We start from the raw sequence: 24,929 nt of genomic DNA on the forward strand, positions 1-24,929 counted from the left end.
CGTTATTATTTATATCGATAAATAATAACATATATTTTTAAACGATGGAATTTTTTTTAGATTGCACATGCGGACTCAGCACTCTCGAAATAATTATAATCATCTAAAATTAATTTCTAATAAGTAAAAATAATAAAGTAAATTGAACAACAAATTATTTATTTAACGCTCTACATAACATAATAAAAGATAAATCCAATTCATATTTAGGTGTTCTGTGTTTTTGCGGAAATTTATTGAAATATTAAAACAAGTCGTTTGACCAATGACGCAACAATTGACTGCTTTTCTATTTATAAATGACTTCATTATAAATGCTTTTATAAGCATTTACAATTCGACTACTTTTATTATCATTTAATGCTTTGTTTGTCATGTTCTGTTGCAAAATATCTTTTTACTAGATTTCGCTAAATCATCATTCAGGACTGTTTTTTTTTTCCCTCCCTAATATAGTCAGAACTCGACATTTCAATAATTATAAAAACAGTCCAAACTTCGCAAAGTTTCGCCTATCCGAAAGTATATATCAGTAATAGCAAACATTAGTATTTTGCTTAGCCACTGCTAAGGAGCAATGGTTCACCACTACCAGAAGTTAATCAATATGAGAAGTGACTATCCTTAATACTCACCCCCCCCTCTCCATAAAAACGGTTGGAATCTGCTGATGTAGAAAATTTCTGTGATCGAGTCAAATTATAATTACATCCTTTAATGCTCTCTTTCGCTCATTTGCCAAAATATCTATTTTTTTTATTATTAAAATTCCTCGTTCTCCAGTGCACCCAGCAATCTTTCTCACCACTCTTGGAGATCAAACATGCATTTAAACTTATGCTGACATTACATTCCGGTATCAACTTATAGCAATACAGTGGACACAGAACTGCTTCTTACTGTAAGTTCCTCTTTCTCTGTGTTCTTGTGTGTTATTAAAAACAAAAACGGAATGAAAAATCGCCTCTAATAATCTCCAGCATACAAAATAGTATAAAAAAGCGAACTATAATTATATAAAAGTTCTTCTTGAATCTATTTTTGCCCTTTTTTTTTCAGAATAATTTGAAGGAGAAAACAATTTATTAGGAGCCGAATTGTTTATTTAGGAATTGCTCGAGAAAATTAATTTTGAATTTTCCCTTTTTTTTTCTTTGCGATTCACATATATATAGCAATAGAAATACGGTGACTATAATATGGGGATTCCAAACACAGTCTGCTGTTAGAGAGCAGAGACGATATCCACTTGGCTAACCAGTTGGGTTCCTGCACTCTTTCATTTAAATCTCAGCGTGTCTCCGTATTGGACGGATTTCAACAAATATATTACACCTACTGAATTTTCCATCTGTCTCTCCATAGAAATGTTATTTGTTTTTTAAGTCTCAAAATGGATTGACTGAAATCTAAATTCAAATTGGCTCCTACGCATTTGAATCGAGAATATCCAAATTTTATAAACTTCCATCCAGTACAGAGCAGAATTATTTGCCAGACTGTTACAATAAAAAAAAAAATAAATAAAAAAAATAGTGATTGTGCGTAAAACAATTTATATCAGTGAGAGAGGAGTTATTGCTTTTTTTTTAATAATTTCGAAAAATTTTTACCAAATTTTAAACTTGCGAATGGTCCGATCGAAGCAAACATTGACGTGGCTCATCAAAGTTTCTTATAGATTCTAAATTCCATCATAAAATCCTTATCAAGGATTTAGGCCTAGAGTGGTCTGTTCAGGCCTTAGAAGGATCGTTGAATGTTCCATCCATTTATGTTTATATTTTTTAATTTTTTCTATTACTGGTTGTTGGTTTAATTCCTTAATAATTTCTTCCTTTCTTTTGTGATCAAATAGGGTATACTTTGCACTGTTTCTCATAAACTTCATTTCTTTATGAAAAATATTGTATGGAAGATTTCACTTCCATACATTAAGACTGGTAGGGCTAATGTATTGTATACTTTTAGCCTGGTTTGTTTTTGAACTAGGTTTGGTTTAAATATAGAGTTAATTACTCCTGTTATTTTTAAATAATTTGCAATTTTTACGTTTATATCTTTTTCATTTTCATATGTGATCATACATCTTACGTAGTTAAAAATTAATTCACCTGTTCTAAAATTTGTTATCTATTACTATTTTAGTTCTTGCTGGACCGTATCTTTTACAGGCCATAGTTTTTGATTTTTCTGTTGATATTATCATACCATAATCTTTGGTTATCTCATTTAGATCTAAAATAGCTTTCTGTAAGTTATCTTCAGAATTTGTAATTATTAAGTTCACAGTAGGAGAAAGTTTAATACCTTGATGGAAATTTTTATTCCATTTTATTATTATTTCATTTAAGTAAATATTAAAAAGAGTTGCTGAGATGTGGCATCCCTGTCGGACTCCTTGGTTTATCTCTCTCGCATATGATAGCTCATGATTTAATCTTATTTGTATTTGATTGTTTTCATATATGCTTATGATATATCTTTCGTATATCTAAATTCCAAATTTCAATAAAATATCCAGTCAGAGCTGCCATTTAATTTGCTTGCGGACGACCGAAGAAACTAATCAATTGGAGCACACTCATTTAGCAAAATGCACTTAAAAACTGCTTCAGATGCAGTTGTTATTATATTCAAAAATGCAATTTAAAAAATAAGGTTTATATGATTGTTTTTAATCTAAAAATTTGAGTACAAAATATTTTTTTATGTTCTTTGGTAAGAAAAATTGCTCATTAAGACAGTGATCAGCAATGAAAAAATGAGATAGGATAGTAATATGATGGATGATAAAGTCGAGATTTTTTTTTTTATTTGCAAATGCCTTTTAAATCATGATTATCAGTCGTCAACCCCCCCTTCCAAATGTGATATTGTCCACATACCAGGTGGGACGCAAAGTGAAGATTGTTGGGTCCTCCACATAAACTTCAGAGGGTTTTAAAATATGTAATTTTGACTGTTTAAAGACGTTAAAATTGTCCTCGTGGTCAAAATAACTAACGTGATATCTCACACGAAAAAAAACAAGGTCCTTGCCATCGCGCTCACCCACTTAATCATGGACCAGAAGCGATTTTACCTGAGCCGCATTTTATAATGATATGCGGGGTGTTCTCGGAGTGTCATAAAGTGTGTGTGAACTTCGAAGAAAATCGGCGAGCTGAGAATAATTGCGTCCCTTTATCACCAGGCAACCACAACGCATTATTCTCTGGCTAGTCAAGTTTGGGAAGGACACAGCTTGGCTCCGTGTTTTTGTGGCCGTGATGGTACGGTGCGGAGATTCCGTCAAAGCCGCGCATTTCTCATTACTTTATCACGCCCCCTGGTGTGACAGCCCAGCCAGCCTTAGCGATAAAGATATCGTCGCCAAGTCCTTTGCAGCGTATAGCCTGCAGCATGTCGTCACTGTTTCAGAATCAAGAAAATGCGCGCAACCTCCCTCCAGGAATAAGTAATGAATACATCACCCGCCGAGAGTGGCGGAGAATAAAGGGGTATTTGATCTGGCAATCCGTAGAAGCAAGTTTTCACGTTAATGAAGCTCATTGAGGGAACAAAATCCATCTGTCGGTTTAATTTTGTTGCAGAGAACATAATGAACGTACAGATGGTGAAAGTAAACCGTACCACTAATATCGCGACTTGTTTCTTTGATATTGTGAATATTTTAATAAACGCCGTAATCCTGGCCCTGTAATTAGGAAACAAATACACACACTTGGAAACATTTCTACCTATTCTTTGCTTCGTCGTAGTTCAATGTTCTGTTTTTCCAAAACAAAAATTTGAGATGAAACTCCTTATTTAGTTTCGTTACAACTTTAAAAACTCGAATTAGAAAATTTATTATTGGTTTAATTTCTACGTGGCAAATGAAAACTTAGAAAATTAAAAGCATGTGCACCGATAGATGATAACAACTACTAATAATCATAAAAATTAAATCTTTCATTAGGAATTGATGCCACGCCTAATTTCTCGAAAATATTTGAAAAATCCCAAACAGCATTAATTTCTATAACTTTAATAACCATTATTCGATTTTCTGACTTCGATTTCCGTACATCAATTGATTAATAATAAAAAAAAAAACTGGGAATATTTAAGATTTCGACCTAAAACTACGCCAAACTTATTTTAAAACATCTCAAATAGCAAATTTTTATAATTATAATTTTTTGTATGGTTAAGAGGAAACTAAAGAGTCGAATATTAAATAAAAAGCAACAGTGCAGCCTCTACAGAGTTCGTGTCTTTTAAGCAATTCTAAGGCAACCCATTCTGAAGTTTCAGTTGACTTTTACACATTATTTTTTATCTGAAGCTTTATAGCAGTGTTTCTCAACGTGGGGTGTATGCCCTACGGGGGAGGGGAGGAAATTTGAATATTTTTGGGACAATTAGAAAATGATGTTGCATTCGTCACCTCATCACTGATATATACTCAAAACACTCACTATTGTCGGCGAGACATCAAATTCTTTGAGGCGGGGCATGATCCAAAAAACGTTGGGAAATACTGTTTTATAGAGTCAAAACATTTCAGTTTACAAGTATACATTTCTAATTTCAGTTTACTAGTCGGTATAAGAAAATAGATTTGCTTGTTTTCATATTTCTACGTTATCCGGTTTCGATTGAACGTTTCCATAACAACAGTGAGTTTATTTACGTACTTGGTTGGTATCCTATCCTATTCTCTCAGTCACACGGCTGGGGGATAGGATACGGAGATGATTATAAGCAAGGTGGTTTCCCATTGCCCTCCTCGATAACGGTTTACCTGTTTTTCATTCCTCAAAACAGGTAAGCCTCCGTACGAGACCGATTAACTCACCTTTAGTCGAAAGAGACCAGATAATGGTTCCTCACCTCACTGACGGCAATCGAACCCAGGTCTTTCCGACCAAAGGGTTTCGTCTATACAAACTGTGAGCTGCGGTGACTGGTATATGATGTACATTATCAATAAACTTTACAAAACAGATATTTCAGCACTCTACGCACATCGAAACTCTAACAAGTGCTTCTTGTTATACAGCATCGTTGATAATTGATTAATGCTCTCTCTAGACTTGTGTGATGGCTCAAAATCTGACGCTCTTTCATAAATAAAGTTAGACTCCAGTGTTTTGTTAATTTTTATCCCTGCTGTTTTTTTCCCCCTGTGCTACTTGGTTATATATATGATTGCCTTCTTAAGAACAACTTCTACACGGTTAGTTATAAGGAACCCGTTACCAGGACTATTCCTTAACCTGGATTTCAACCTCACCAGTGAGACTCGTTTAGGTTCAAACGTGGCCTCTCTAATACTTTGATCTTTACAGTTGGAATCCATCACAGAAAAAAACCAAGCGAGCGTCGCTATTGATACATTATTCTTGACAACTATGAAAAGATATTGGTTTTTTGTAGCTTGCTAGTCGCAAAGGGTCTTCGTTGCCTTGTGGTAATGTGCGGGAACAAAGTCTAGTGTCTGCACTAAGCGGCAAAAATACGTGTTTTGCCTAACTTTGTTCCCAGTGGTCCCGTCATCGATTGATAAACTGCTTATGTCTTGGCTGTTGGCTCGGATGAAGTGCTATTGAGGTGAGACTCGTCGAGATTGGAATACGGAATATACCTGAAGATGACCAGAAAGTAACAATTTGTATGTTAGATGTCGCTTGCATGGTAACCAAATAACCTTTCCCCAAAGAAAACAAACAAACAAAAAATTACTGAAGGGAAAAGGGTACTTTTTTTATAATACCATGAGATCCGAAGCGGATAATATTGCAAGCCTTTAAACGAATGCGATGCTCAAATTCATAATTTATAACTTCAAATAGCTTATCTAAATAGAACACCATGGTGTCATTAATATTAAAAGAATGAAATATGGGCCAATTATTACTGTATTACCATGTCGAGAAAAATTTTCATTTGTAATTATTGGCAATTAGAGAAGTGTCTGGCTTGCTAGCTCTCCTGAAACATACGACTGCATTCTTTACACGTTAATTACTTCATTTTTGGAGAAGTTTCAAAACATACTGTGGTTTTTGCATTTAATATATCCGATTTTTTTCTTTACACAAAATGTTATACATGTAGAAATAAATAGGCATAAAATAGAAGTATTCCAACACAAGTGAAATGTGTACTGGGCAAAACTGCGGGGTTTAAACCCGCATTCGTATCTGCAAATAATATTCAGGTAAAAACACTGTTGTTATTATAACCAAGTTTCTAAATAACCCAGGAAGTGTGCTTCCTGCGTTTTCTGTCTAAATTGATAAGAAACAACAGCTCGAATCGGCTCTAGCTCTCAAGTGACTAAACTCAATCCAAAGATTTGTTCCTTAATCTTTCGATCATCTACCGAAGTTTTAAACTTTCAAACGTAAACGCTGTTTGCTTACTAGGTATCAAATAATTCTAGCTACTTATCATTTTTCATCTTGAAGTATAAAAGCTTTTTAGCTAATAACGAATACAGTTAGTCCACTAACTCTGTGTGGTGACGGGGATAAGAATAGCCCCACTGTAGCCCATTCATGTCGTACGAGGCGACTAAAATGGGTACCCAGGGTGGGTAATGGATGGCAATGCTGTTGAAGTTTTAACTGAGGCTCGGCTATTGCTGTTACCCTCCTGCCATGATCAGAGCTTATAACACTATATTTCCCTATCCATACATTTTCTTCTACAGATAACGGGGAATATGAAAAGCATTCTTGCTTCACCCATTTCATAGACATGCTGGTTTCGAGATATTCATTAGAAAAATAATTAAAAAATGCAACATTGGTAGTACATGAATGCATATCCGATGCGAAGTGTGTTTCAGGGTCGATTCAGTTTCTCTTGAATATATACCGTGGGACAATGGTGCTTTACAAACTGTTAGAAGCAGATGTAACTAAAGAAACAGTTAACAAATCAGTTTTTTTTTCCTCTTTTGTCATTTGTTGCAAGAAAAAACCCATTAAACTCATTTGAAAGCATGACGACTATTAATTGTAGATAGTTTTCATGCTACATCAGGAGAAACGTTATCGAGGTGTATACCTTGATAAAGAATGGGGAAAAAGCGCTTAAAAGTGGGACAGCGAAAATATGAAAGTGCCAAAGAGGAAGAAGATAAAGATGAAAAGAGAGTAGAATGTGAGCTGGAGATCTCTGTCTGGTCATTAACTTATCAGTTATAAAGTTGATTTCCTGTATCTTTGGCAGCTTTATCAACAAAGGAATTCGCTGCGTTACTTTAGGTTCCGCAAAAGGATTCTAATACATATGAAGCTCGTGACACAAGAGACGGGTGGGGGGAAGAAAACATAAAGCTCTAAATATCTTAGAATAGTGAGTGAGAGATAGCAGCCTCTGCTCGTACGACCTTCAATCTGAAATCAATGTCTGGCGCCGCTACATTCCGGGGATGAGAGCGAGCAGACGTGGTGACACAGTTGTCATTGGTAGAGGATCGCTTTCGAGTGTTTAAGAGCAAAAGTCACCTCTTATGAATGTTCTTTTTGGTGGGGTATGCATTTAGCACGTGAATCACGGCTCCCTGATTACTTCTTAAATAGTGTTCGTCCAGAGTCGACAAAATTTTCTTTTTTTCTGTTTCTTTTCTTTGTTCGATGGAAGGTCATCTTTACGTTTGAAGTTTGTTTCGGTAATCAACTCATTTCCAAGCAGATTCCTCGTGAAATTTGTTGGGGTAATCTCTCCCGTGATAGACGAAATTAGATATACTTACATCCATTTCAGTATCATACATTTCATCCATCTGGAAAACAATCGGCCTGTTTGTGGGTGCTGAAGAGAATGAGTACATTCTTTTTTTCGCAAAGCAGACGAAAGTACTCAAAAACTCATCTCATTCGAAGAAATTTGTGCTACTTTTTTTTTTAATCTGCGGGCTCAATAAAACATAAGCCTTTCATACTTGCTATAAACATTATTTACTCCAGAATTGGAGCAATAAAATATGAACAATAAAAATGCACAGTGTATGTGGGTGGCGCCATCTAGGCCATTTTTCAGGGATTTATTTTTCTGCCAATAATTCGTGTTCAGTTATGTGCGTACAGAAGTTCATTTTGACTTTTCTCATACTTCATGCTGTTCTTCAATAGGAGTGCAATCATTCTATCTGTACATAAAGGGTAATAATTTTATAATCATTTAAGAGTAGTGTTTTCGCAATCTAAACAATTTATGCAAATTGGAAATAAAAGAGAATGCGTTCCGTTCTTGTCAGACCTGGAAGACTTTTTGTTTGAAGGATTAAGATAAAAAAAAAGGGAGGAAGTAGGGATGTTTCTTCCCAACTGAATACGCAAATAGACAATTCGTATGCTGTTTTTATTAAGTTCTTGATTGGTAAAAGAGAGTAGCATTTTAGAACCTACCTTCAGCTATGGCAGCTTTTAATTATTTAACGATTTAAATGTTAAATAAATGTGTCGCGAAGTAAATTTTAATAATTGCGTGAAATCACTAATCATTTCCTAGTAAAATTATTAAAACACGAAATTAGTTTCCACTTTACATCGCTCATTCTCAACGGATTGAATTTAGTAAGATGACATCCTTCATGTAAAAAAATGCACCTTTAAATGTACACGAAGCATTTATTCATTCCACTTTAATTTCGTATTTACTGGAATTTACACAATTCTCTTTGTTTCGTGAGAGAGTTGAATAGTTCTTATATCGTCCGGCATTCGCATCTATGATGATAGCATCATCATGTGTTGGTGTAGCCTAAAAATTCTCTTTAAATATCGCAAGAGTAATACTAGCAATCTGTAATTATATTCACTCTTAAATCTAAAACAAACATCCTTGCCTTTCATTATTAGTCACTGATCAGTAGCAAAACAGTCGGTTAAGGGCACCCACTGCTTTTATCAATGCATACTTTTTGTAGTACGAAAAGGAACTCGGTTGTTCACACTTAAAATGTCCATCAAATAAAAGCAACCATCTGTACGTTGCACTTAGAACATGCGCAGAATTAAAGATTATTTCCAGCCGATAGTTATGAATGCATTTTTATTTTATTCACAAAATATCTCCAATTGGCAGAGGAGTGGCAGTCGATTTTCACACACTATTTAGTCGTTCTGCTTCTAGAAAAGATAATGACTAGGTTTTCTTAGTGTTGCACATTCTTGCATCTGCGTCTCCGCACTAATCACTACTTAAGACTTTAATTACAGTCATTACAGTGAGCATGCGCGGGGCTTAATGTAAAAGAAGGCATTCTGAGGAACTCGTAGAGGTGATGGAACAGGAATAAGATTAGAACCTGTTAGAAGAAACACACTGACAGCGAATACATAAAAGAGAAACTTGTTTAAGTTAGGGATAAGCAACCTTGTACTAACGAAACAACATCCGGTCTCTTATTGGGGAGGAGGGTAAAATGGTGTAATAGGTAATCTGTAAATTTATCATATATAAGCATGAATATTCATTTTTTTTAAATAAAATCCTAGTTTTTAAATAAAAATTTAAATAAATATAAATAATAAATAAAAAACATAAATATTTAAAATAAAATCCTATTTTTAAAAAAAATATTTTTTTTTTAATTCTTAGAAAGGAATAACTATTTATTGCGCTTAAAGTTATTTAATATTTCAAACTAATTGTTTGAAAGAATTGAAATATAATTGGTGTGTTAGCTCGTAATAACTATACATAAAAGACCCACCTGGAAAATAAGAAAATTCGATCTTCGATAAAAAAATTTAAAAAAAAAAATTATTATTATTATTAAATACACTCAGTCACATTATTCAAGCATGCTCGAGACTTTATATGCTTAAATATTTTGCGATAACTAGGTGCTTTTTTATTGTATATATTTAAACTCCTCAGTGAATTTTTAAAATAATTACTTTATAAAAAAAAATTAATAATCGAAATATTTTTAATCTTTGAAAAACCTGGACTTTGACAATTCTAAGTGACGTCATGTCACATCTGTCGAATGATTTTTTAAATCGCTTTAATTTTTTTCAACCCTTACCGAGCATTATCTCCATGCAAGTAATCTTTTAAAGTGAGCACATTGTTAACTACGTTGCTGATTGTTTTCAAACAGATGCTACTAAACCTATTTTTTTATGACATCGTCTGCACTTTATTTCAAACTCGCGATTTAGAATGATAACATTGAAATGGCAGCGCATCAAAGTATCCAAATAAACATGCTAATGAGAAATCGCTTCATTACGTATGAACAGCATTGTTTGCATGATATTTGAAGTTTCTCCTTCGTAATGGTCTTAAGCCCTCGTCTTCCGACTCTAGCCGGCGATATGTAGCAATTTTCTTTAATAACATGCAAGGAATGTACAGTATATTATGAAGATTGCATTGTTTAAGAAATTGCAATTTTACTGAGCGAAGATCGACGAATTCATTTGCTCACTTAAGTTCTCTGTAAACTATTATATTTCGCTGGTTCCTTATTACAGACTTCATTATAGCCTGATGACACTGTAGGAATCGGTAAGTAGGTAGCGCATAGCAAATAAAATGAATGCGATAAAGTACTAGATGACGCCTTCATAGGAAACAATCAATACAGAAATTTTTTACTCTCTTGCCGAGCTGCAGTTGCGTTCGTAGATTCGTCATGATGCCATAATAATGTCGTTTGTTTTTTCAGTTATTACGAAATAAAAAAAAACTTTTTAAAGTTACCATTGAACTTTCTGTAATCGTAAGTAGAATAATGCATATATTTGAAATGTTTTGTTATTATTATTATTTATTTAGGAGTTTAATTGATCGAAATCGTTTTTTTTTTACTGAGTTTTTATTTCAATACTTTATTTATTATTGAATGCATTTTACTCATTTATTTGTTTATTTTAAAATGTAAAATAAGCATACATATTATTTACCCCTCCCTCAAAAAGTGAACGGAGGATAGCCAATATATTAAGTCATCCTCTGCGGTTGGGTAGCTAATTTCATGTCTCGAGTTGCTGACTGATCACCATATTTTTCCAGCACTAAGTTAGTGCTGGAAAAATATGGTGATCGTAAATTGACTTCGAACTCATTCGATATGAGTGTTACAAGTTACGAATTGCTGACTGATCACCATATTTTTCCAGCACTGAGTTAGTGCTGGAAAAATATGGTGCTCGCAAATCGAAAATTGATTTCGAACTCATTCGATATGAGTGTTACAAGTTTGTTGGTAGCGAGAAACAAGAATTGCATGGTTTGTGTAGTTCATGCCAGACTCATGTAGAACACTGTTAGGACTCGACATGTGATCGGGTACGCTGTCTCTAATAATAATTAATAAGTTACTTTGTACAGTTCGTCATCGAAGCTATTTTCTGTTTCGACTACAATAACTCTCACAAATTAAATTTTTATGTGAAATGACTCAGTAGACTTATCTACTGAGTTAAAAGTCCATTGAGAATTTCTTTAAAAAACTTTCGAAGATTAGTGATTGTAATATTTTAATACATTGATGTTGCTCTCTTTCTAATTCTTGGTTTGCGAAATACATCGTTTGCCTTATTAACCATCATGTTCTATTGTTTCGCTAAGTTGAACAGGATAACAATATGTACAGTTATTAAATAGCTTATTACGTTTTTTGCTGGATGAATAAATGCTTTCCTATCACATTGACAAGTTTATTTTCTTATGACTTCATTATTAAAATGTATAAACTAGCCAACAAACGTCTCGGGCTCATCATCACTTGGTTATGGGAATTAATTTTCATTAGCAGTATGCTTTAAGTATGCTGTTTGTTCACTAGTATACAGAGTGTTTCAAAGTGAATGTCCCGATTTGAAAATTGTATATCTCTGCAAACACGAACCGCAAATGAATGCGACTTGTACCATGTGAACGGCCTTGGCCCAGAGTTTGATATGATGACCGCTAGATGCCACTACTAGCGCCCAAATAGCGCTACGCTTAGTGAGCCATCTTCTTAATGAGAAGATGGCGTCTAGTCAACAGAAGGCGTTTTGTAACTGTACCAAATTTTCATTAACTAAATTAATTTCATTCTTTTTGAAACACCCTGTACTTAAGCAAGACAAATTAAATCCATTTATACAACAGAAATAAATATTGTAAAGAGCAAGCATTGACAAAAGAGCTTCAATTGATGAAGTAATGCTGTTAAACAAAAGATATTAAATATCCATTTTTTTTTTAAATTCAAATATACCAAAGTTTCGAAAGTTACAGAACTTATGAGAGTTCTCCGATGACTAAGGTAGTACTCTCATGAATTTTCTCATTTTTAAAATTTAATTTCAATATATCTGAATGGAAAAAAATATATATTTAATACCACCCCTTTATAATACAGCACTATTGTAAAGAGTTTAACAAATCTTAGAATCCAATTCCAAATCTTGCAGGAATTGTATGCGAGTGTGGAAAATTTGGCTTAGAGAGAGATTTGATTTTAATTAGAGATTTAATCTTTTATTTCCAGTTTTTTTTTTTTTTTTTTGTATTTATTGAAGCACACATTATGAGGAGACTCAAACAAATAAATAAAAATATTCTCCTCCAAACACACGATTCCATTTTCGGACTTTTCTTTCAGAAAAAGGTGCGAATAAGCATTTCAGTTTGAAGATATTAAACTTTTCTCCTTGAAAAGTTTTAATGTAAAAATAAATAGAAATATACTTTATAAAATACGCTATGGATCAGTTACAAGATATACTTGTTTTGTGATACGTTCACGAGATTAAAGAATGAATTCAGAGGTATTTCAATAATAATTAATGAAATAATCTGATTTCATTAATATCCATTAAAATATAATTATTCTTAGTCATTCGTCGTTGTCATCACATGTTTCAAGAATTGTGAGGCAACAATAGGCAAGCCTATTGTTGCCTCACAATCGATCAGCAAGTCTCATCAATGGACAAACAGATCTCTTTTTTTCTGAATGGTTTTTATTAAATGTTTGGCATATTTATTTTATTTTAATTATTTTATTTTCTATATTACCTATAACAGATGAGAGAGAATCAATCTTTCTCATCTGTTACTTCCTTGGGTTACTTCTCTCCTCGTATATGTGTTTCGTTATTCTCATAATACATAACGTGTTATTAGTCTTTCTTAAAATGTATTAATTAGTGTTGACTTTATTGTGTTATTCTTCTTTTAAATTTGTTCGTATTTTCACAAAAGTGATCCAGTTCATATCATATTATCATATATGAAATTTATTTTATTTTTGAATCTTAATAATTACTTCAAAAAAATTAAATTCGTGAAATGCATGAAATATATCTCATATAAAACCATTTGAGCAAGTATTTAGCTATTTTATATGCAAAAATGCCATGTTAAAAGTGCTATTTTTCATATAAAATTGTTTCGATTCTCGAACCTACTATTTTAAAAGTTATAATTTATTATTTTTTAAACGTTTTCTTGGAAAACCTTTCCTAACTTGGTGCTTCGTTCCGTTCATATATTTGGCTTCGGTTTGCCTGGATATCGTGTAGGATGTCAAAATCATTACTAATGGTATAAAAAAAAAAAGATTTAGCTAAGATATTTGGGTTTTAAAAACATGTTCGCGAAAAATTGGAAACAGTTCCTGTGTATGAAAAAAGACCTCATCCATTCCGAGTTTGTTTTTTTTTTCTATTTCAATTCACAGAAATATTTATTTATTACGGTTGACTGTGACTCTAACACAATACAGCAGATATTTCCGATTTGCATACGAGTGTTACCACAAAGAAAGAATGCTCTTCGGTGAAATAAGACACCATCTCAGATATTGCCCCAGGATAAGAATGCTCGAAACTCAAAATCTAAATAAAATAAGCAGCTTATTTATTCACGAAGTCTTTCACTGTTTTTATAGTGAATTCTGACGCTGGAAAAAAAAATACAGAAGTGCGACACGGGATGTCGCTATCAATTATTAAGATAGTGAGGTTGCTGGAGCTTTTTCGCATACGGTTCACGAGGTGGAAATTGAGAAATATTTACAGCTGTCGGTGCAAATAACACCCGTGAACAAACATGGGAGATGGTATGTCATGGTAATGAATTGGGCGGTGTACATCGGATAGTGTTTGACAGCCGGAGAAAAATTTACAGCACTCTTAATATGCATCCAATTTTCTGTGTGCACTGCAGTAATACATTGGTCGTCAGCGACGTGTACAACAGAAGCTAAGATATAGTGCATTTAAAGCGGTATTTGTAGAACTGGGTTTATTCACGTATGTTACTTTTAATCTATCTATGCAGAAATTACAAATATGAAACAAAATTATTTTACGACTAGAAGGTTTCAAGTCACCTCACACTAAATAGTTAAATTATTTGGCCCACACAGTGTTTTAAGTCTTCAGTTATTCTTGAAAATGAGTAGACTTTGAGCTTTCTTTACCTTTTACCGGAATGGTAAACGAGAACACCGCAAGCAACTGCTATCATATCAAGTTCCTAATCCTCACTAGTACATATGTACGTAATGAGTTGTGTTCTGTGGCTGGATTTTCCTAGTTACGTATCAAATACCTGTTTGATACGTAACTAGGTTCAAATTTGTAAAAAAGACTTAGAGGCTAACTAGAATTAGCCTCTAAGCCTTTTTTGTTTTATTTTTTGCTGATCGAGTATCACAAAAATTATTTCCACGAGCTACGCAGACTCACCGCAGTATTGTAATTAATTAATGATTAATAAATAAAATTAATTTGTTATAGTTTTCTTGTATTTTTATTAGTGTGTTCCCCATTTAAAATATACACTAGATCCAAGAAACGGGTACATCAAGAAATATCGATTATTAATATTTATTTACATATAATTTATTCACTTTTACTAGTTGTTAATAAAAATGCAAAAAAGCGTGCTTCTTGCACGCGCTTACTTTTATTTAAGTGCTAATGATGTTCATTTGCACATTGTTTCACTAATAGTATTGTTATAAAACTGTTCTTTGTTTGTTGATGGTATTTTTACCTTCTAGCGTTTGGTTCTGCGTAACGTAATGTATATTTGGCAAAATAGTCTACAAGCTCTGCGTCACAATAATTTTATTTCCTTAAGGAAAAAATCATTAATTCATTTTTGTTTATATTGCATATTAAAATAATAATAATATCATACAAGCCTTTAATTCAAGCCATGGACTAGTATCTTTTCTCACTTTTAAGTCAGTGATTTTCATGAAGAAACAGCCCAGCCAACCTTTCAAACAATTCTTTCATTATATTTTCATTGTACTTAGGCATGGTTTTAATTGTCTATTTAACTTCTACCTGTTCTAGTACGTTTTTTTTTTAATTTATTCCGGAGAAAGTTAATATGTGAATATGTTTTGAAACTGCTTTAAGAATCTCAAATTGTATTGCAGGAAAGAATACTGTTGCATTATGATAAAAAGAAGCTAATTCCCTTTTTTTAACTCAAGATATTATACTAGCATCATAACTGTTAGTCATGCAACAAATAAAAGAAAAAAAAATTGAGGATAAAATGCGCAACGTATGTGGGTGAACAGAAATTACACTTAATGGAACGCTGTTGTCATTGGGATTAGAATGCATGAGCCCACTAAATGGGAAGCTGTGTTATATGTCCTTAGGGAGATTGCTGGAAGGAAAGACTACTCCATCTCTAAAGGACCTGGGAGGGAGCAGGAAGATTCTTTCAAAACGAGAAATTACCTAAACAAATTGAAATGTTTTGACACAAATGTAACCTCAAATGAGCTGCACAAAGGTTACGCTTGCGTATAAAGTGGCGTTTTCTGTCAAAATAAAAGAAGTTCATCCACCCCCTCCCATCTTAATCTTATTTTGCTTGACATTAATGAAGTTAGACGTGAAAACAAAGTATTAGTTCGTCACGCTGTGATAGTTGTGTTGATTTTAATTAAAAAAACGAAGCACTGTCCCCATTTGTGCATAGAAAATTGTCATCACAGTCCATTTTTTTTAATAGAATCTTGGCATTGATTATTAAACAGTGTAAATGACATTGCAGTTTCTTTTATTTGTTGTATGACTAACAGTTATGATGCTAGTATAGAAACTCTTGAATACGTTTAAGAGATAAATATTTGTTTTATTTAATTAGTTATTTCTTACCAAAGCATAAGTGATTAAATATTTGTGACTTGAAAAAGTGAACAATCATTATTTATGTCTTATAACTCTAAATATGTCACACTTATTATTTGGTTTGGATGGAAAGATCTGGGTTCAAATCCCCTTGTAGGACGCAAAAAATCTTGACAAGGGCTTTTCAGGTTGTGAGTGAGTTAGTCGGTCTCATAGCCTTTAATTGCTTCTGCCTTAATTCATCAACATTGGCATAGAAATTCGCTAAAAACGGTTTCGTAATTTCTCCACAACATATCACTCTATAAACAAATATAGAGATATTTATGTGAGAAATATTCAAGAACGGATTGACTCAATCAGCATATTTTACAAGAATAATTTGCATGTTAGCACTAAAGAAACTTCTGCTTTAAAACGAGGGTCACTCTTATGCAAATCGTAGTTAGACGGAATGTGAATCAGGAGTTTTAAGAACTTTTTTCACCCCCCAAGGTTGTTAGATGAGCTCCTATGAAGCAAATCTTCCATTTCCTGGAGGGCGTCTGAATTAATATATAAGGAAAGGCTTCCAGAAAATACATGAAACATCTTATGTCTCTATCTTGTATATATAACTTGTTCAGTAAAGCAAGGTTGCTGTAAAAGATCAGCCTACATCTCATGTATTTATGAACTTTATCATTACGGTTTTGCAGTGGTAATCGTAGCTCATAAATACATGAGATGAAGGTTAATTATGAACTTACCGAGTGAGGATAATCAAATGTCGCAATATATTATTACAGATGCAGGCATAACAAACGAGCAATGAGCCATTGACTTTTATTAACTTCAGCTACATAAATTAATTACTCCGACGAAAGATTGTAAACAGAAGTGCATCAATTACCGTGGATGTATTGAAGGTTACATGATCCCGGAATTCTGCTAATAAAGATCAAACCTTTTCTAAGACTAGATATCGTCTGCTTATCTAAAGACATTTACGAAAACATACCTGCCAAGGAGAGAGATGCGAACTCAATGTTGGAGAAATAACGTTTCTAATTCATCCAATCCCATTTTCAAAGATACACAAAAGTTACAGGGAAGAAAAAAAAACACAAAAAAGAATTCACATACTCGAAATGAGTAATGTGTTCTTTACAGAACATCGTAACAGTTGCCTAAAATATATTTAAGATCGCTCGCTGAAGTTGATAATTTGGAGAATCCTTATAAAAACTAATTCCCAATGACTCTGATATGTTTTATAGCATTCATTTATTCTCTAAAAATGTTATCAGCCGATTATTTCATTATTCTACGCATTTCCCTAGATGTTCTTCCGTTGTGCCAAATGAAACAGATTTCTTAGCCACATTAATTTTTTTTTCTCCTTCATCTTTCTACGGAGTTAGGAATTTCGTTAATTACGTGTTAGATACCGAACGATAATGGAACCCTCTGGTCTGACAGCGTTTTAAGTTATTGCTCAATCAAGGTGAAAAGGTATTACCCCCATGGATTTCTCAACCAACTTGCATCGACATTATTGGGAGCACGTGGCAGTGTATCTGGTTTTGCTCCGGTAGTTTTGCTGCTGTAGGTGGTCCCCTAGATTGATGGCTATAATCAAGAAGATCACTTTCTGAGTCTTGGTGGTTATCTTCTCCACCTGCTACTGTGATCTCATTACGCTAACGGTAAATCTGGAAGCCAATCATACAACCTCGTTGGGTGTGTGTGTGTGTGAGCGCGCGCGCGCTAAATATTGATTCATATCAACTAAAACCTAGTAACTTTTTTATCTGCCTACTTCTGTAATTCTCAGCAGAGCGATATTTTAATAGAACTTTTAAATCGTTTTTGGTATGTTTTTGTTCCGCTTACAGTCTTAGATCTTTCACGTATACAAAGAAGAAAAACTACTGTTAAATAAAACAGAATCATTTAAAACAACTGAAAGACTGTGTTGGGTTCAAGTTGATAAGAGTGGAATAATTACAGTCTAAATCAGGAATTCTAGGTTGGGTTTCGCGGCTTTTCACAGTTTGACACTCGTGAGAAGCTGCGAAACCCGAAACTTGTAGTTCTGCTTTTAGAACTGCAAGTTTCGCAGTTCTAAAAGCAGATTACGAGAATAAGAGCACATTGACGGTAAACGGTAGCCGGAAAATTCAATTCACATCAAACAAATAGGCTGAAATACGATGGAAGACAGTTCCTCGTACGATCTGATCGAAAAAGTAACCATAGCCAACAGAGAAAAGAAGCTGGTTGAATTTTTCTGTGGAAAATTCATCTGCTTTGCTTTTTTGTTCCCCTGTGAACCTTAAACTCTTTTTCAGATATCATCAGGGGCGGTTCATGCATAAGAACTGCAGCAACCCCCAATTTTTCTCGATATATAAATATATTTATTAATTTATTTATATTTGCTTGTAATATTTAATTTTATCATTAACAATCCTATACAATTCTCTTATTTTGTATAAAAAAGAATAAAAACTCATCTTGTAGCACTTAGGAGGGCGAAGGACGCTAGCAGCACTGTGTTTACCACAATGTTATATTGTTACGCGCGCAAGCATATGCACGTCATAATGAGATGCGAGCTATTAGCGTAATGCGGCACTGTCCGTCGCGCAGTTCTACTGTTGTTTATATGCAGTTTGCGCCAGTAGTAGGGTGTTCGTAGTGCTTATCGTGTTTACTCCATATTTTTAAATATTTGGACATTACAATTAAATCCTTTAATTGTAATGTCCAAAAATTGTAAATCCATTCCTTTAATTACAATTAAAGAATGGATTTTATTTTTAAGTAATTTTGAATTATATTAAACTGCATAATTTTATCGATAATAAATTTATCCAAACACGTATACACTGTACTTACAGTGTGTATGTATATTTCGAAAGTTGCAGTACCCCCACAATTTCAAGCCACGAACCGACACTGGATATCATCCAAACGGAATTTGAATCCACTATAACTTCGATTACTAAAAGACGTCTGCAAAAGGAGCCACAGCTGCCCACAATAAAACTGAGATGGTTATTCTTTTGATAGTCAATAATCCTAACTTAAATATCTAATTTTGGTGTTACCATTTCCAGTATAGCACACCCTCTAACATTACGACAGAAATTGAATTATTGCAGAAAAGATGGCTACGAATATTGTTATTTTAAAATGCAGCCCTTCGTCGTCAGACAAAAATGCGCCCATTTCAAACGAGATTGAAAACATCGATTTGTAATTTCTGAAATCATGTAGTGAAAACAAGGAAGACTGTAATATATTTTGATTATGCAAAATTTGATCGTAATGTGTTTTTTTGCTATGCTCATTAGCGAGTTCTCAGAACTCTGAACAGCATGTTAACGTTTGTATTGAAATGTCGCTATTGAGCTGATTCTTTGTCCTACTCCCGAACTGCAACAACATTAACAGAAAGTGCACTTGGTAAGTAAGATGCACACTTCGAATTGATCTGTTGCTCTACAGTTCCGTAGAAAACATCCACGAAATAAACGTAAAAGAAACTAGTTTTTCATGGAATGATAAAAGAACATCCATTTATCTGTTGAAAATGAAGAGACATTTCGTGACAAGACAGATTTTCTTTTTATGAATTAAAGGTGTCACTTTTGTTGTTATATTTTGACGCAAATATAAATGTTTACCAAACTAATTATCACAAGAGGTACTGATAGTTTCAGGTATAGTATTTTAACAATGCCCAGCACAAAATATTTTGTATCAAATAACATTTAGATTGTATTTGCATCGGATTTACATTTCCAGGCTACACGTCATCTTCACTATTAGTGAGTATAGATTTGCTGCTTGTATGTTCTCTCTCTCTCTCTAAGATGACAGCATTTAGCTGACATTCAGTGCTGTCCCTTGAGCATGTGTCACAACGTTTGTGTCATTTGCAGAAGTCCTATGTTTGGAATTCGGCAAATAATCATTAATGAGTTGGATGTGATTAAATTTAAACTATTTTAGACAGGGATGTTCATAGATGCTTCTTTTTTTCTTATAAAAATATTGAACAGAATATATTACCCTCACCATCATCATCCATCCTTAGTATTCCTCTAGTCTCGTATAGTAGGCAGGGGTGACCCTCGTTATGAGACTGGCGTTTTACCCAGTTTTTAACGAAAAGAAAGTACAGTCAAGTTCTTCCTAATACGCTGCTGGACAGTTTTTATAGTTTTAAGCTTTCTTTAGAATTTTATTTCAATGATCCACTCTTTCGGCTAAAAGGAAGAACATTGTTTCTGTGCATTATGAGGACCGATATTGAATATCTTAGCTACCTACAAAACTATTATATTTCTAAATTACCTTTAATAATTGATCATAAGATGCGTTTGTGAAATTTAGGTAGTGAACAATCTCAATTCGTCCACTGATTTGTAAACTGAGCCCAAGTTCTGTACCTTAATCATTATAGGAGAAACCAATTTATTCAAATGAGTTCCTTTCATTGGAAATAATCCGATGCGAGTTGACTTAACTTGGCAATGTTTGCGAGAATTGTACATCTGTAACGTGTTTAAATATAGTGACGAACTAAAGAAATTCGCGTTCCCTTTGCACAACCGAGAAATTAAAGGTTGAACTCCATGGAGAACAAAACTTAATCATCATTAGCGCCGCTTACCTTTGAAATTAATGACATTTCAGGTCGCTACCTCTCCTCTCTATCCAAATCACGTACAGGTATAGCGGGGGGGGGGGGAGGGTAGAGACAGTGAAATGAGGCGGAATTGGGAAACTTCTTCTTTGGCATCAATTTGTCAAACTGTCGAGATCACATAACTGACTCACACTTTCGTTCTTTATCTCTTGCTCGTGCATATATCGCAGATGACTGGCCTTTGAAACACCAACCTATTAATAAACAGAACAGCGTGTAAACTGTCGTAAATTGAGATGTTTGGTTTCCGCTGTGTGTACGCTTGTATCTACAGATGACAGAATGAATTAAATTGAACATCGAACGATGCTCAATTTAAATTTTCAGCTGGGCATTAAAATATTTTATACCATATGTTAATATTGTCATTTGCGGACTACATCCCAGTATAAATTTTGGTCTTCAAATACCAGGTAAATATAAAATATTTTTCCAACTTGTTTTCAACTTGTATAAAAAAAATTAATTGCATTTTAGAATAAGATTTAGAAAACGACAAATAATATTATTGCTACACACTAATCGATGTTTGTGTTGTGTGGAAAAAATTAACAAACACAGAACAAGAATGAATATACCTCTTCAAAAGATTTCTTTTCAGAGACCAGAAACCAACTTAGTCAATCATCTCTGAACCCTCTCAGCGACCAAATCTGTGCACAGTAATACATATGCGGCCTGATCAAAGTCTTGTACAATGGAATCAAAACATCCTTATACATGACTATGTTCTCTGCATCATTTCATAATCTGCTGTGTCGTCCTCACAATTTTAACAAAATGTCCACGAAATCATTTTAAGTCCCTATCCACCAATACTATACTCTGCATCCCATCTTTGCTTCCCAAATTTTAAAACTTGGCAACATTAAACTGATATCCACACACACACACACACACACACACACACACTCACCCATTCAGACAGTCTATTTAGGTCTTCTTGCAAAGCTACAACATCTACTCTACTTCTCATAACTCTCCCCAATTTTGCATCATCTACAAACAACTGTATATTATCTTTTAACTCCTTTACAATGTCATTTCATACAAATTAAACAACAATGACCCCAGAACAGACACCTGGGACACATCAGTGGTTTCTCGATCCATCACTAGTGACTTTCCTCTTCTGGGATATCACTCCCCCAATACATAATCTCTTGATACCTATCAGACAACTAATCTACTATCCAACCCTATCTGTTCCAATTTAATTACTGGTTTGTCATGTGGCGATCTATCGAAAGCCTTCGCAAAATCTAAATATACTACTGTATATGCATTCCCCTTATCCAATGTATTCATCACCTTGTTAAAATAAGTAAGCAGATTGCTAAAACACAATGTTCCTTTAGCAAACCCATGCTGCCCATTAAAGAGAATTCCACTGTGCCCACCCAGTTCTGAATCCTTGTCCTCACTAGCTTCTCCAACACCCTGACCACAATTCCAGACAAGCAGATTGGCCTATACGAAGACTTAGTCTTATTACATCCTTTATGGAGCAGAACAATTTTGCCATCTTTCCATTCTTTTGAGACCAGAGCTAATCTAAGACTCTGTTAAAATTCTATGTTAACGCTGTTGTTAACTCCCTGGAACATTCCCTCAAGACACGCGGTGATATACAATCAATTCCCATGGCCTTGTTGACACCAAGTTTACTTAATTCCTCATATACGTCCTGCTCATTACCATCAGTGGTTTCTCTCCCATTCCCACTGCTCTCAATTTCTGCATTATGTCAAACACAAGGAAGGAAGACTTTAATGAACTGATCATTTAACACCTCTACTGGATCCTCCTCAGTGTTTATCATTCTCAAATTATCACTGACCAACATCATCCTCCAATAATCATTCTTCCTTCTCCTGACCAAATATCGAAAAAACTCCCTAGGATTTTTAGCATCATTTGCTAACTATTGCACTTTTGCTACCCTTACTAAATGACTCATCTTCCTTGCTTGCTGCTCTTTGTACTCATTTAACTGATCATCTCCACTCATCTTGTGCTACCTCCACAATGCCTTTTTCTTCCAGATTGCATGCTTCGCATCTTCAGTCATCCATTTTACACCTACCTTATTTAATCTCCTGACCAAAGGTCAGGAGATTAAATAAGGTAGGTGTAAAATAATGTTAAATAATGCTGCTTGGTCATTACAGTCATTGCTTCTGCCAGATAATTGCTGAGTAGAGACCAAGCAGCATTGAAATCCTTTCCTCATTCCTTGATATAGCTACAAGCTGCCTCTTGAGTTTGCCATAATCACCTGCCTTATAGTTCCACATAACTCTTTCTCACAAAAGTAATGATATGGCTGGCCACCACCCAAGATGGATCTGAAATGACCACTTCCACAAACTAGAGGGTGATGCGACACTTCATTTACAATATCTCTTGATGAGATAATAATATCCAATTCTATCGATCCATTATGGCCTCTGTTACGTACAGCTTATGGTAGTTATCCCGTAAAAACTCAAGAAATTCATTGTCTTTGATTCCTAATTCTGTCTCCTTATTCCCGTCATATATAATTGAAATCGCCCATAATGATAAGCTTTTTCTTATTAGCCAGGCCAATTTATCTAAATATTTCCTTCTGACCTCACTGCCTTCCAGAGTACCAGATCTATAGTAACACCCTACTAAGCATTTCATCCTGTCCACCTCCACTTCACACCATACTGCTTCAAACTCTCTCAGTGTTTGGTCCTTGCATCTCCGCCCTAGATGGGCACAACCGCTCTGTCATCATCAATGACACTTCTCCTCCCTCTTCGCAGAAGACCTTTCATCTCTGTTCCTGTCAGAATATCATCGGGGTTCATGGTCATTATGTATCTGAATTATACCAAATTTTTGAGCGAATGCACTCTATGAACACTACAATTTCATACCCCTTGTTTTGAATACTTCTAGCATTTGTAAACATACACACTAGCTCATTTCTGTTTCTATAACAAGTTCCACTAACTCCACTTTCCGGATATGACTTCTCTACACACTCTGTCCCGTCTATAATCACTGATATCACACCTCCTCCCCAAACCTAAATGTCACCCCACATTCATATGTCATCCCTTAATTTGGCCTATTATCCTCATCTGATTTTAATCGAAATTCGGTACATTAGCACAATTATGTATAGATAATAAACAAAAATCGTGCTTATGTATCAAGAATCAAGTCCGGAACTCTTAAGCCAAAAATGTTTTACGGATCACTCAATGCATTGAGGAAATGGTAACCCAGAAGTAGTTTCACTAACCTCGATGATATATTTGAAGTTAGTGAAAGGTTTCAAAACGCTGAGGTGTCCGGAAGTTTCTTAGAAAAGATTTAAATGCAGTTGTGCATTGAATGCATTTTACTGGTGACTTGTATGCATTGAAATTGAGCGTTGAACAGTGCTCAATTTGATGCATTTTAAATGCATTAAAATATTTTATATCACATGCTGATTAGATATTTCTGAAAATAATTATGATATTATGTGTGTTTATAACCAGTGGATAGTGATGTTTGCCTAATAATTTCTTATTTCAGTTCCACCTCAGGCGTCAATGAAATCGCTTGAACAAAACCGACAGATTATTTATATTGTCATTTGCGGGGTACATCCCAATATAATTTCTGGCCTTCAAATACCAGGTAAATATAAAATGTTGATTGCATTTTAGAATAAGATTTAGAAAACGACAAATAATATTATTGCTACACAGTAATCGATGTTTGTGCAGGCTGAAAAAAAAATCCGATGCTTGCTATGACTTCGGTTCTAATTTAAATATCACTGGTACATTTTTTCGATACCCCCACCACGCCAAACAATAAGTTTTTTTTAAAAAAATAAGGGAATAGTGAACCGAAAGTATCGATTTTCTTTTTTTCCGCTGAGGTCGCTACAAGTCGCGTCGTCCAACAGATTTCGGCCCAATTTGTATCTAGTCATTTGCTCTTCTTCCTCGGATACCTTTACAGATTTCGTCGTTCAGCCGATTTGTATCAGATATATTCATCGATTATTTCATTTGTTTCATCAATGAAATAAAATGAAATAAGTGATATTTCCTAAAACATGTTCTCACATAAAAAGT

At 34.2% G+C, this 24,929-nt stretch overlaps 1 long non-coding RNA gene across 1 annotated transcript in view; it reads left to right on the forward strand.

Moving 5' to 3' along the window:
- Positions 1–24,416, forward strand: part of LOC150102814 (uncharacterized) — an 84,146-nt gene extending 59,730 nt beyond the window's left edge. Inside the window, exon 3 of the long non-coding RNA XR_016548931.1 lies at positions 24,379–24,416. This is a non-coding gene — a long non-coding RNA (uncharacterized LOC150102814). The remainder of the gene's footprint in view (positions 1–24,378) is intronic.
- Positions 24,417–24,929: the final 513 nt, after the last annotated feature.

Source organism: Typopeltis vanoorti, chromosome 10 (assembly GCF_054136105.1).
Source record: "Typopeltis vanoorti isolate ZY-2024b chromosome 10, IOZ_Tvanoo_1.0, whole genome shotgun sequence".
Lineage (NCBI taxonomy): Eukaryota > Metazoa > Arthropoda > Arachnida > Uropygi > Thelyphonidae > Typopeltis > Typopeltis vanoorti.